The sequence below is a fragment of the Lagopus muta genome, chromosome Z (genome assembly GCF_023343835.1).
Source record: "Lagopus muta isolate bLagMut1 chromosome Z, bLagMut1 primary, whole genome shotgun sequence".
Lineage (NCBI taxonomy): Eukaryota > Metazoa > Chordata > Aves > Galliformes > Phasianidae > Lagopus > Lagopus muta.
The window spans coordinates 37,591,024-37,605,423 of record NC_064472.1 but is presented as its reverse complement, the minus strand read 5'-3'; positions in this window follow the sequence as shown (position 1 = coordinate 37,605,423).

The window sequence follows — 14,400 nt, the reverse complement described above, 5'->3', positions numbered from 1 at the left end:
TTTTTTCCCCAAGGACAGTAACAGTCTGTGATTACAGCTGATGACTCTCTTATCTTGTTGGTTCTGCATGCAGTTACTTAAGTTGGAGTAATGAGAGAAGCTATAGAGTAAATAAGTATTGGTCTTTTGTTCCAGCGTCTGCAAAGCAGCACTGCAGTGCTGCTGCAGTATGAGCAATTGAACTTTTAGATTCATGAGAGTGAACAGGTCTTGTTACAGGTAATCCTTGGAAGCAGAGGTTTTCATTCATCATTTTTCACTTCCTTTGCCTCATTACTCACACAAATGCAGAAGCAAAGAGGTGTGTAGGACCAAAATAAACGAGAGATTATATATATCATTGCTGTAACAGAAAGTACCTTCTGAAACAAACTTCTAATAGAAGGGAAGAAAGCATTTAAGTCGTTATTGAAAGCAGTTATTTAAGATAAATAGCTGAAGTTCAAAGCAGGTTATTCTCCAAGTTTTGCACAGATGGAGAGTAGACTGACATGTTTAGGAAAGCTAATCCTTAGCCATTCTGGCAGAGAGTCGTCATTTGTTTGTTGATGCTTTGTGAAATTGCAATGCATGTGTTTTGTTTATGGTTTCTTTCATGTACAGTTTCTGTCATCTGATCCTAAAATAAAATGGATGAAGTGTGTTTGCACCTGGTTTTTCAGGTTGGAATGCATGGTTGATGATGCACAAGACACACTCCTGCTATGGGATAGATTCCTGAGAGGTGTGATTCCATGGCAGCTGTGAAATAAAATAAAGTATAAGGAAGAAAGAGACGTAATTGGAATTTGTGGAACTATTCCTTAGGGAATTAAATGAAACAATGAAAAGGGTGACAAAATAAAAGCAAAAGTGGAAAAAAAAAAAAAAAAAAAAAAAACAACCAGGTCAAAAATGTGGGAATTAAAAATGTAACTTTTTGTTGTAGATCTTGACTTGTTTGCATTAATTCCATTTACATGTGAGTATTTGATAGCCATGGTAATATTTTGCTATTCAATGAGAACAAGGATATGAAAAATTAAGTTTCAAGAGCAGAGTTTTCTGTGCCTTGCTGAATTTTTGTAGTTATGGTTAAGGAGAGTATAGCTTAAATATGTATTTTCTAAGAGGACATCTGTCTCATAAGTATGAATACTCTAAATTGATATTAGTATCTCATCTGTCATTTGACAACTACCTCCAGGCTTATAGGTTTTTTTTTTTTTTCTTGGAATAAATTCCATAAAGAATATAAAATGTTGTCTTACAGGCTTTGTTTTTCTTCCATGCTCTGTCAAAAGTTTGAGCTGTAAAGTGTTTTTTAAAGCCTAGTGATTGCTGCTTATTCGTGTATTTTTTCCATTTCATCAGCTTTAAAGAAGTAGAACTTTCTAAAAAGTCAGACATCACTTTTAATTTTTGTAACAGTAATAGTTTCTCCTCCAGCATTTTCAAAAGACACTTGTCCAGATTTTTGTCTCTAATCAGTGTAATATCTATTTTATTTTATTTTATTTTATTTTATTTTATTTTATTTTATTTATTATTTTTTTTTTGTGTGTGGAAGTTCATATCTAACACTAGGAAGGCATCAGATCCTAGTGTCTTACCTCAGAAAGGTAGAGAATCCTAACCTCATTTTTCTAATCCTGCTTTAAAGGACATAAAAATTACTTTTACTGCGTTAATCTTCCACAAGGAAAGACTTGCTACTGTGCAGAAATTTGTGTTATCTTTTCTACTAGCATTCTACTCTGTCATAAAGTGTATGGGAGAAAACATACTTGCCTAGATTCTCTCCACTGTTTGCTGTGTGTCTGAGTGGGGGGAGGAGGAAGAACCTGATCTTCAATGTGAATAAAACCTCAAAAGCTGACCCGCTGTTAAGTCAAAGGAGTGGTGCCAGAAGTACCTGTGTGGGAATAAAAAGTCTGAAGAAGCTGACCATTCCTGCAAACAAAACAAAACAACAAACAAACAAACAAACAAACAAACAAAACCAAAAATGAATTAAAAAAAAATCCACTTTAACACAGCGTGCTGTGTGACAGAAGGAAGATCCCATTCTTACCACCCTTTAAAAAACACATCTGAAGCCCATTGTAGCAGCTCTCTATGGAACAAAGTGTCTTCTGGCATGGATGAGTGCTCATTTGCAGATACGAGTGTTGCTCGTGGCTAGAGGGTGGCTAAGAAGGGTAGGTCGTGTTCACTTCTTCTGAATTCCTGTGATACACGTTAGAAGTAATCTTTAAAATTACTTATCATGCTGTTTTCTGTTTGTTTGTTTGTTTGTTGAAAGTCATACTTTCTGAGATTCAACTTTACCAGGTGAGTGTAAAATAATTTTAATATGAGTAAACCAGGCCTGCACTGGTTGATCATTGCAGCCTAGAAAAAACTTCTCCCAAGACTGGCTAGCAGTTAGTACTAATTACAGAATCAAAAATAGGAATGGAGTGAATTGCTGCCTTGAGTTGCTGAAAATGGCTGTAGAATGGCTACGTTAGGTAATCAGGAGCCTCTTCTTGCAGCAGAGTGGTGGTACAACAAACAAGTGTCTCTCCTGTACCTCTCTCATCCTGGCAGGCTGCCAGTTTACCCAGCTACTCTCATTCTCCTCCTCAGCAGGGAGTGAAAATATGAGGGAAAGGCTTGTGGGCTGAGACACAGAGAGATCACATTCCAGTTGTCACCAAAGTGACCAAAACTCGCCCTGCTGGAAACAAGATGACTTATTCTACCCCTGTGACCAGTCAGTCTTACTGTGCACTACCTTTGTAAGAGTACCCTACATGCACATCTGAGAAACGGAATGAGACCTGAATACTGGAATTTTCCATTACTTCTCTGAGTTTTTTTCAGTAATAGACTAGATGCTCTATTCCCAAAGAAAATTGTTATGTGTTTATTTCCAAGATTGTATTTAGCTTGTATATTTAGCACACATGAACCTGTAATGAGAATTGTCCACCAGTGTGTGACCTCATTACAACCTGTGTGTGAGCTTACTGTAAGTTTAGATGTCACATATTCATATAAGCTGAATATGACCATATAAATAGCATCCAGTTTTTAAATATAACTGGATACTAGCTGTGGAATGGAAGTTGTTGGAGTCAGTATTTGTGTACTGTATTGCAAGGGTATATTTACATTCTTAATTTACTTTTACTTTTCAAATAATTTCATCTTTGTCCACTAGCTTTTGCCGATGACTTGATTTCCTGGAAATGTAGCATTTTTATCAGAAGGGTGGATACTTCTGGGATGTTTACTGCAAGTTTTGTATAGTCTTTCACAGTGTACTTTCCAAACTAATCCCATTGAATTTTGCAGGCATTTCCAAATCTGTCTTGATTGTTCTGTCCCTACGAGTTTGTGGTTTGGTCAGGTAGCCCATTATTATTCCGCCCTTGAGGGTAAATACAGGGTCCTGATTACAGGCTGGTCTATTTGCATTCTGCAGTTTACCACTCCTTTAATTTGTGTAAGTTTAAATCTGGGTTATACGTGAGTATTTTCTTCACATTTGAATGTCTCATGTCTGTCAGAGGCAGATGTTAATGAAGAATTTCCCCAAGACTTCTTTCTAGATTAAGAATACTTATTATTTTCCATAATACAGTTTGATAATGGTATAATGTCACTGCAGTTCACTTATATATCAATTACTGAAGTATCCAAAAGCAGGGAAAATAAACAATTTTTTTTTTTTCATTCATTTTCACCTGTTCCATTCATCCTTCCTGCAGAACAAAATTCCTGGCAGATTTCTGAACACTTTCGGTTCTTTATTTTCCTAAGTCCAGTCCTATTGTGTAGAGTTCACTGGCAGTAGTAGATAAGTATTTTAGAAAACAAAAGGTAGGAATTGTTTACTCTTGATAATGAGTTACAAGTATGAATCTTGTGAGAAAGAAAGCTTGGCCTGAATTCTCTGGCAAGACCTCACATAAGCACTTTTCTCTTAAAGGACTTTTAGCCCTCAGAAGAACAAAACATATGAAGAATGCCATGCCTTTTTAATGCAAGGAAGACCTTAGTACTGTAGACTACCTCTTGAAATAGTGAAAGAAATCTGCAACAGCAAGAAGTCTGTTAAAATATATGAACAAACATGAAAAGAAGCAAACAAGCCTGTTTTCCAAGGAAAATTTTGGGGTTTGCATCATGTTATAACAATTTATTAATGAGTAATATCATAAACAAATACTTTGGTATGGTTTTGTGTCCTAGCTTTCTGACACGTTCCTAAAACTCATCTCTGTAGCTCTGCTAGGAAGTAGGAGTATTGCCACCATGAAGAAAAGCAATTTGTAATGCATTCTCAGAAAGCCTACATTGTCCTGTTCAAAGGCTTTCATGCTGAAACATATTTTTATTTAATCCATATATCTGACATTCTGTTTACTCTTGGAGTATTTTGATCAGCTATTTGGCATCTGTCTATTAAGTAGGTCGGTGTTCACCAGAACACTTTAAGCCAGCACGGGAAATATGTGGACCTGGTTTTAATTTGCCAAGATTTCATCCAGTAGTCAGACATAGCATGTTCATCCCCACATTGTCTAAGTTACAGAAAATAAATATCATAATCAAGTGTGATGCTAAAAACATGTACTCAAATAAACAACAAGCCGTCATGATGCAAAGTGACACAACAAAGACATATTCACACATTTTTCATCCCGTTTCTCTTCTCTCCTAGAAACACACCGAAAAAAAAACTCAAAGCAAAGCCAAAAAAAAACAAAAAAAAAAAAAACAAAAAAAACAAAAAAAACACCTCTGTCCTGTCACAGCACAACATTGCATTGCACATCTGCTTCTGAAAAGGCATAAAATAAAGTGATAGATGTTGATCACATTAATTAATGCTGAACCTAACAAGTCTCTGATGATGAAGCTGGGTTACATCAAAGAATTTTTAATTTTTTTTTTTAAGTTAAACATGATTACTAAAAAATTCATTCAGGACTGAAAACTGATTGAATATCTGTATGTAGGCAATGCCAACTAAAATACAGGAAATTATTACCTTAGTATTTGAATTTCTGAAAATATATCAGTTAGATTTCTTTCTAATTTAGAATATAATCCACATACCTGGCAAACAAATACCTGGACATCTAGCCCACATAGGTAAGAATTCCTGGTGTTTCATTTCTCTGAGGAGAAAGGAAAAATAGAGATGTCATTCTTAGGAGAGTGAAGATGCTGTGAATGTGCTACAAAATCTGACATATTTTATGATTTTATCACAAAATGCAAATGATGAAGATGTCAGATACAAATACATCTAGCATGTGTACTTGCCGATAAAACGAAGGATGATCTTTATGTAACTGTCTAGTTTAGAAATATTCTAAGGACTGAGATGGAAGAGCCTTCAGTTCTATTGTGAAATTGACTTCATTTAATGTAGTCTTGAGATTTATTGAAAAATTACCCAACTGACATAAACAATTTGATACTACCTTCACAGAATTTTTAAGTGCTTAGGTAAACAGTTGGCTTTTGCTTGCCTTTAGTCTATTAATTCACTAATCCATGCACTTGGCACAAGCCTACAAGAAAGCTAAAACAAAAGCAGATAGAGTGGTTGATTAAATTCCTTCACAAAAAGGTCAAACTACAAGAATGTTGCACTGTTTTGAAAGAGCTACAGAGCTTTCTTGAGATTCCTATTTCAAGCTTGTGTACTTTCCATCTGGTTGAAATGAGAGTGAATGGGAGGTGCCAAATAAAATGATCTCATTTACACTGAACTAAATTAGACAAAACTCACACTACTGAGGGCTCTCACTGAATTGAGCGAGGCAATGAACTGTGAACCTCAATGTTGTGTTGTGAAGTTTTAGCGGAAATAAACAGGATGAAAGGAAACTAGATATGGTGACAGAAACAATCCCTTGAAGATACATTTGGGCTTTCTCCATAAGCACTGCCCTCAGTTTATTTGTTTGACTGATTGATTGATGGTTGATTTTTGAAGTGAAATGAAGGCTAGCAAAAGCAGAGTTACACTTCGTAGTTGGTAAGCATTATTCTCCAGCTGCTCCTCAAAAATTTGTCAAAGTATATGTAACTTCTGAGTTATTTGGTACCAAGTTCGTCCAATAGGCAGCAGATCTGGAAACTAAAATTTTAGTTGACAGATCTACTATAAACAGTAAAACTGTATTAAATATTTAGCATAAAGGCCAGAAAGATCTTCAAAACAGGCCTTTGCATAGGTTCTCTTCCATGGCTTGTTTACGCATTGCAAGAAGACAATGTGCATTTACTCATTTTGTTTATTTCTTTATGTACTTACTACGTGCTACTATACTGTAGAGTAAGACAAAACAGTTTGAATACTCTTGTGTGACTTCCTTCTACTATTTATTTCTTACCTCTAGAAATGAGTGTGCAAGTCAGTTGTCTGATATTAGAAAATGCCAATCAAAACATTAAACAGACAAGTTCTTCTCTTCTATTTAAGAAGAAAGTGAAAGATTTATATTCAAAGCATGATGCTCTTTTCCACCACCCAAAAGTAGATCACTGCATCATCTCAAAATATCTTTTCCAATTTACTGTATTCTAGTTGCCAAATACAAGTTTGCCAATTTTCTGATGGCCTTTACTGATGCCCTTCTTGCTAGTACTTTTTTTGCCAAAGCACGTTACATGAGGCCAAAATAAGCAATCCAAGGCTGCAGGTGGTGATGTTAACAATGTGGAAAAGTTGGTTAGAACATCTCCACACAATCTAGCAGGCCTGTTTCAAGCATTTGCAGGTTGGGGTGCCCTCTTGATAGTAAACAGAATACAAAATCTTCTGCAACTATACTGATTAGGATGCTGACGACAATTATTATTATTCATGAGGTGGGGAAGAAATCATTTTAACTGCCAAAGAGCAAAACAGTCACTATTTTCATTTCTAATGGATGCAGCTTAACTGGGAGATCTGAAGGAGAAGCACACAGTGCATCCATACTGTAATTAATTTATTAACAAACGTCATCAATTTCAGGATTTAAAATAAGGTATTTCTACTCAGGTGAGAAAATGATGTAGCAGCAGCTTGGAGAGCAGGTCTGTCAGATTTCACACATGGCTGTACAGGATCTGACTGGGATATTCACTTTCTCCACAGCAGCCCATGAAGTGTTGTGCTATGTTCTTGTAGCTAGAACACTATTGATATAGCGAGTGTTTTTTCTATTGCTGACCAGGGCTTCACAGCATCAAGATTCCCTGCAAGCCCTGCCAAAAATCAGTAGGCTGAGAGCGGGCAGGAAGGCTACAGGGCATGTTGTCTGGGTATCTAAACTAACTCAACCAAAGAGACATTGCATACTGTATGGTGTCACACTCAGCAGCAGAATCTGAGAAAGAGGAAGGACAAGGGGGCACACTGTTGTTAAAACACCTGACCGGAGTGATCACTATGCATATTAAATCTCCCTACACAAGCACACAAGATGTGGCTAGCTGTTGCTTATTGATGGAAGCAGAGAATAACTGTTTTTTCGCTCTTTTTTTTTTTTCTTTTTCTTGCTTGTTTTGTTTTATTTTCTTTTGTTCTTTTCTCATTTTCCATTAATTAAATTGTCCTTCTCACCACACAATTTTTTCCAACATTTTTTCTCCTCTCCATCATGCTTTCCTGAGAGGGAATGACACAGCAGTGTGATAGAGCTTAGCCATCTATTGGTGTGAAAACACCATGGTTTCATATGAATTAGCTTCTCATATTGCTTCCAACAGCCAGTTCCCATTGTCCATCAGGGAACCTGCTGGACACAAGCAGATTACATGCGGTGTGGAAGTCAAAGCAAAGGTCCATGCTGAAGGGAATCATGAAACACAAAGTGGTGATGCAAAAGGGAATCATCAACATCTTCAACAGTTCATAATCTTCATCAATGACCTTGCGGAGGGAATAGAAGCCACCCTCAGCAAGTTTGCTGATGATATGAAGCTGTGAGGATTGGCTGACACGCCTGAAGGCTGTGCTGCCGTTCAGCGAGACCTGGACAGGCTGGAGAGCTGGGCAGTGAGAAACCGGATGAGGTTCAACAAAAGCAAGTGTGGAGTCTTACACCTAGGGAGGAATAATTGCATGCACCAATGCAGGTTGGGGGATGAGCTGCTGGAGGGGAGCTGTGCAGACAGGGACCTGGGCGTCCTGGTGGATGACAGGTTGGCCATGAAGCAGCAGTGTGCCCTCGTGGCCAAAAAGGCCAGTGGCATTCCGGGGTGCATTAAAAAGAGCATGGCCAGCAGGTCGAGGGAGGTGATCCTCCCCCTCTACTCTGCCCTGGTGAGGCCTCATCTGGAGTATTGTGTCCAGTTCTGGGCTCCCCAGTACTAAAAAGACAGGGATCTCTTGGAAAGAGTCCAGCGGAGGGCCACAAAGATGGTGAAGAGCCTGGAGCATCTCTCCTATGAAGAAAGGCTGAGTGAACTGGGTCTGTTTAGCCTTGAGAAAAGAAGACTGAGAGAAGATCTAATCCAGGTTTATAAATATCTGAGATGTAGGGGCCATAGTGGTGAGGCCAGTCTCTTTTCAGTGGTATGTGGAGACAGGACAAGGGGAAACGGACACAAGCTGCAGCATAGGAAGTTCCACACAAATGTGGGCAAGAACTTCTTTACGGTGAGGGTGACGGAGCACTGGAACAGGCTGCCCAGGGGGGTTGTGGAGTCTCCTTCTCTGGAGATACTCAAGTCTCACCTGGATGCCTACCTGTGTGACCTGGTGTAGGGAACCTGCTTTGGCAGGGGGGTTGGTCTCGATGATCTCTAGAGGTCCCTTCCAACCCCTACAGTTCTGCGATTCTGTGATATTGCAGTCTATCCATGAGCGTGTGCCATCGTGACGTGATTTGTAGCTCACAAACCGCACAAAAGGCCCAGGAGAAGGATTTATGGGTGCACAGCCACAGCGGGTGCAGAGAGCACCGCCTCTCGTACAGCACGGTGTGCGTAGGGTGTGTGTGTGAAGGATGAACCTCGGAAAGGAGACACTGGGAACAGCGCGTGCTTCTGTGTTCTAATCTTTTATTGGAAACGCGTAAGCCCCGCTAGTGGCGACGGGGGTGCCGCCTCTTGCAGGGCGGAGGAGCGCGCTGGGCGCTGCCGGCCCTCCTCTTCGTGGGGCGCCGGGACCCCCCAGCCGAGCGCTTCCTGCGCCGGCCGTGAGCGGAGGGGCCGCGGCTGCGGCGCTGACCAGAGGGACCGGCTTCTTCGGGGCCCGGCTCCTCGCCGGGACCTGTGCCGAGGGCCCCGCTGGACGTGCCGGGGAGCTCCTCTGCGTCGGGACCCGCGGAGCTGCCGGAGGGCACGGCGCTGCGATCGATGGCATCTTGCGGGGAGGCGGCGGGACCGGACGGGGCCGCGGGGCCGTCCTGCTGCTCCTGGGCAGCGCTGGGATCTTCGACGCCCAGAAGCCTGCGGGCCCCCTGGCCGCACCGGCTCTCGATAGCGGTGATGAGGCCGTCGATGAGCGGTGCGGAGCTGGGTCCCAGGGCGTGCTCTGTGCACTCCACCAGGACGTCCCGGTCCGGCCCCACCTGGCACAGGAATGCCAGGATCATGCCTTTGAGCCAGTTGATTTTCCACCAACGCAGCTCCCCGTTGCGGCGCAATTCTTCCTCCAGCCAGGGCAGCACCGGGTCCAGGATGTCTCTTTGGTCCCTGAAAAGTGCCGCCCACTGCTCCGGCAGGAGGCCGCCCACTCGCTCCTGCTCCTCGGCCGTGGGCTCAGGGGACGGCGGTGGAAGGGGTGGCAGAAGTTCCTCCTCGCCGTCAGGGTCAGTGGCAGCGGTGGCGCCGAAGCCGGCGGGCACCGGCAGTGCGGGCGGGGAGACGATGCAGTCCACGAACTGATTGTCTCCCCGCACAGAGACCCGGATGGTCTGCATGGCCGAGCGGCAGAGCGGGCAGCTGTCCCTCAGCCTCGCCCACCGCTGGATGCAGCCAAGGCAGAAAGTGTGATTGCACGGAATCACACAGGCCGTGTCCCGCCGCACGTCGCGGCACACAGGACACGTCCATGCCTCTTCTGCAGCCATGGTCTTCTCGCTGCAGGGGCTGGGAGAACCGAGGATGACCAGCTGTTCTCCCTCAACGCAGCCGCAGAGGTGCTGTCTGCCCTGCAAGAGGAAGGAAGGTCACAGTCACTCGCCGTGCCAGGGTGTGCGAGTCCTCTGCACAAAGCCCTCCCAAGGCCACGACTGGGCCTTCTCGTGCTCCCCGCTGGCACAGGGCCAGGCTCCCCACGGCTGCCCTGAGGGACCCAGGTGTCCCCGCACCACTCACCTCCGCTGCTGCGGGTGCGCTCCGTAGGGGCCCGGCTGCCTGCACGAGGCAGGGCCGGGGAAACAGACGCGATGCTGCGGGGTCAGGCACTGAGATGCTGCGAGCAGCCCCAGGCACGACCCAGCACAGCACAGCCAAAACCTTGCTCGACCTCCAAGCCTCGCAGAGCTGCTCAGCACGGTCCAGGAACGAGCCAGACTGAGCCAGGCGCGGCCAGCACCCCACTATGAGCAGTGAGGGCAAGGCTGTCACAATCCGTCACCCGGCGACGTCACAGCCTGTTGCTCGGTGACATCACAGACTCATCCCGATTGGCAAAGACCTCCAAGATCATCAAGTCCAAACTCTAACCTAGCACTTCCAAATCTACCACTGAACTGTGTCCCTAAAGACCGCATCTCCACGTCCTTCAAGGTTGGGGACTCAATTTCCTACCTGTCCAGGAAGAAGAGACATAGTAAAATACCTTCTCCTGGAAGGCAAGCAAACTGTCATAGGCACGAATTGGCCAACAGCAGTCACCAGCACTGAGAGGAGAAATAAAGAATGTCATTTTAAAACAGACTTACAGGGCATGGTCTCCTACTGCATAATGCCAGCTCGATGTCAGTGTAGTCCCACTGTCCAGTCTCACAGCAGCTTTATTCCTGCACATACCAACTGTCTTACACATGCTGCACATTGCAGTTTCTCGAAGGTAGATGATGATACATATTAGTATAAGTGTTCAAGGAGCACAGTGGTGAAACGCTTTACACGATACAACATCAGATAACAATTGTCAGTTCCAGAAGGGTTATACACTGAGAGGCATTCGCTTAATTAGTTACATGTGCATGCATATGTAGCCTTCCGCATCATGCTGTGAGATGGATGCATCTGATGATCACTTATCGTGCACTTTGAGCAACGTGGTCCAAACATAAACATGTACTTTAGTGGGAAATTTAAATAGCACAGCTATCCTGTAGGCTTTGGTCATCCCACCTGTATAACTGCCCAAGCTGGGCAGTTTTATGGGGAATCAAAGCAAGCCTAGAGTTACTTAACTTTTGGAAATCTTGCCATAGCAACTTTAGGAGGAAAGAGGGAAAGGGGGAGGAATGGAGAGAGACTGCCAGTCCTGGATCCAGCATCTGACCTGCCAGTGGGGTGTCAGGCGTGGAGGGAAAGGGCCCCCCCTAGACTTGTACATGTGCTTACCTATAGGCCCCAGTACCCAGTACTTTTGGAGCCTTCTCTTGTCCCAGTTCCAGGACTGGTTGAGACATCTATCAGATCAAGAGGAACTGTCAGCTGGATTGGGCTACTAGGACTGAAGTTTCTCAGGAATGGCAACATAATGGTGAATTATCTTTGACTTGGTGGGCACATGAAATGGCTAGGAAGAGAAACAAAACAGACATGAACTCAGGACTGAAAAGTGGAGGTGAACATGAATGATATCCACCCTCAGCAACTTTGCTGATGATATGAAGCTGTGAGGATTGGCTGACACGCCTGAAGGCTGTGCTGGTAAGGCCTCATCTGGAGTACTGTGTCCTATTCTGGGCTCCCCAGTACAAAAAAGACAGGGATCTCTTGGAAAGAGTCCAGCAGAGGGCCACAAAGATGATGAAGGGCCTGGAGCATCTCCCCTACGAAGAAAGGCTGAGTGAACTGGGTCTATTTAGCCTTGAGAAAAGAAGACTGAGAGAGGATCTAATCCAGGTTCATAAATATCTGAGGTGTGGGGGCCACAGTGGTGAGGCCAGTCTCTTTTCAGTGGTATGTGGAGACAGGACAAGGGGACACGGACACAAGCTGCAGCATAGGAAGTTCCACACAAATGTGGGCAAGAACTTCTTTACGGTGAGGGTGACGGAGCACTGGAACAGGCTGCCCAGGGGGGTTGTGGAGTCTCCTTCTCTGGAGATACTCAAGTCTCACCTGGATGCCTACCTGTGTGACCTGGTGTAGGGAACCTGCTTTGGCAGGGGGGTTGGTCTCGATGATCTCTAGAGGTCCCTTCCAACCCCTACAGTTCTGCGATTCTGTGATATTGCAGTCTATCCATGAGCGTGTGCCATCGTGACGTGATTTGTAGCTCACAAACCGCACAAAAGGCCCAGGAGAAGGATTTATGGGTGCACAGCCACAGCGGGTGCAGAGAGCACCGCCTCTCGTACAGCACGGTGTGCGTAGGGTGTGTGTGTGAAGGATGAACCTCGGAAAGGACAGACACTGGGAACAGCGCGTGCTTCTGTGTTCTAATATTTATTGGAAACGCGTAAGCCCCGCTAGTGGCGACGGGGGCGCCGCCTCTTGCAGGGCGGAGGAGCGCGCTGGGCGCTGCCGGCCCTCCTCTTCGTGGGGCGCCGGGACCCCCCAGCCGAGCGCTTCCTGCGCCGGCCGTGAGCGGAGGGGCCGCGGCTGCGGCGCTGACCAGAGGGACCGGCTTCTTCGGGGCCCGGCTCCTCGCCAGGACCTGTGCCGAGGGCCCCGCTGGACGTGCCGGGGAGCTCCTCTGCGTCGGGACCCGCGGAGCTGCCGGAGGGCACGGCGCTGCGATCGATGGCATCTTGCGGGGAGGCGGCGGGACCGGACGGGGCCGCGGGGCCGTCCTGCTGCTCCTGGGCAGCGCTGGCATCTTCGACGCCCAGCAGCCTGCGGGCCCCCTGGCCGCACCGGCTCTCGATAGCGGTGATGAGGCCGTCGATGAGCGGCGCGGAGCTGGGTCCCAGGGCGTGCTCTGTGCACTCCACCAGGACGTCCCGGTCCGGCCCCACCTGGCACAGGAATGCCAGGATCATGCCTTTGAGCCAGTTGATTTTCCACCAACGCAGCTCCCCGTTGCGGCGCAATTCTTCCTCCAGCCAGGGCAGCACCGGGTCCAGGATGTCTCTTCGGTCCCTGAAAAGTGCCGCCCACTGCTCCGGCAGGAGGCCGCCCACTCGCTCCTGCTCCTCGGCCGTGGGCTCAGGGGACGGCGGTGGAAGGGGTGGCAGAAGTTCCTCCTCGCCGTCAGGGTCAGTGGCAGCGGTGGCGCCGAAGCCGGCGGGCACCGGCAGTGCGGGCGGGGAGACGATGCAGTCCACGAACTGATTGTCTCCCCGCACAGAGACCCGGATGGTCTGCATGGCCGAGCGGCAGAGCGGGCAGCTGTCCCTCAGCCTCGCCCACCGCTGGATGCAGCCAAGGCAGAAAGTGTGATTGCACGGAATCACACAGGCCGTGTCCCGCCGCACGTCGCGGCACACAGGACACGTCCATGCCTCTTCTGCAGCCATGGTCTTCTCGCTGCAGGGGCTGGGAGAACCGAGGATGACCAGCTGTTCTCCCTCAACGCAGCCGCAGAGGTGCTGTCTGCCCTGCAAGAGGAAGGAAGGTCACAGTCACTCGCCGTGCCAGGGTGTGCGAGTCCTCTGCACAAAGCCCTCCCAAGGCCACGACTGGGCCTTCTCGTGCTCCCCGCTGGCACAGGGCCAGGCTCCCCACGGCTGCCCTGAGGGACCCAGGTGTCCCCGCACCACTCACCTCCGCTGCTGCGGGTGCGCTCCGTAGGGGCCCGGCTGCCTGCACGAGGCAGGGCCGGGGAAACAGACGCGATGCTGCGGGGTCAGGCACTGAGATGCTGCGAGCAGCCCCAGGCACGACCCAGCACAGCACAGCCAAAACCTTGCTCGACCTCCAAGCCTCGCAGAGCTGCTCAGCACGGTCCAGGAACGAGCCAGACTGAGCCAGGCGCGGCCAGCACCCCACTATGAGCAGTGAGGGCAAGGCTGTCACAATCCGTCACCCGGCGACGTCACAGCCTGTTGCTCGGTGACATCACAGACTCATCCCGATTGGCAAAGACCTCCAAGATCATCAAGTCCAAACTCTAACCTAGCACTTCCAAATCTACCACTGAACTGTGTCCCTAAAGACCGCATCTCCACGTCCTTCAAGGTTGGGGACTCAATTTCCTACCTGTCCAGGAAGAAGAGACATAGTAAAATACCTTCTCCTGGAAGGCAAGCAAACTGTCATAGGCACGAATTGGCCAACAGCAGTCACCAGCACTGAGAGGAGAAATAAAGAATGTCATTTTAAAACAGACTTACAGGGCATGGTCTCCTA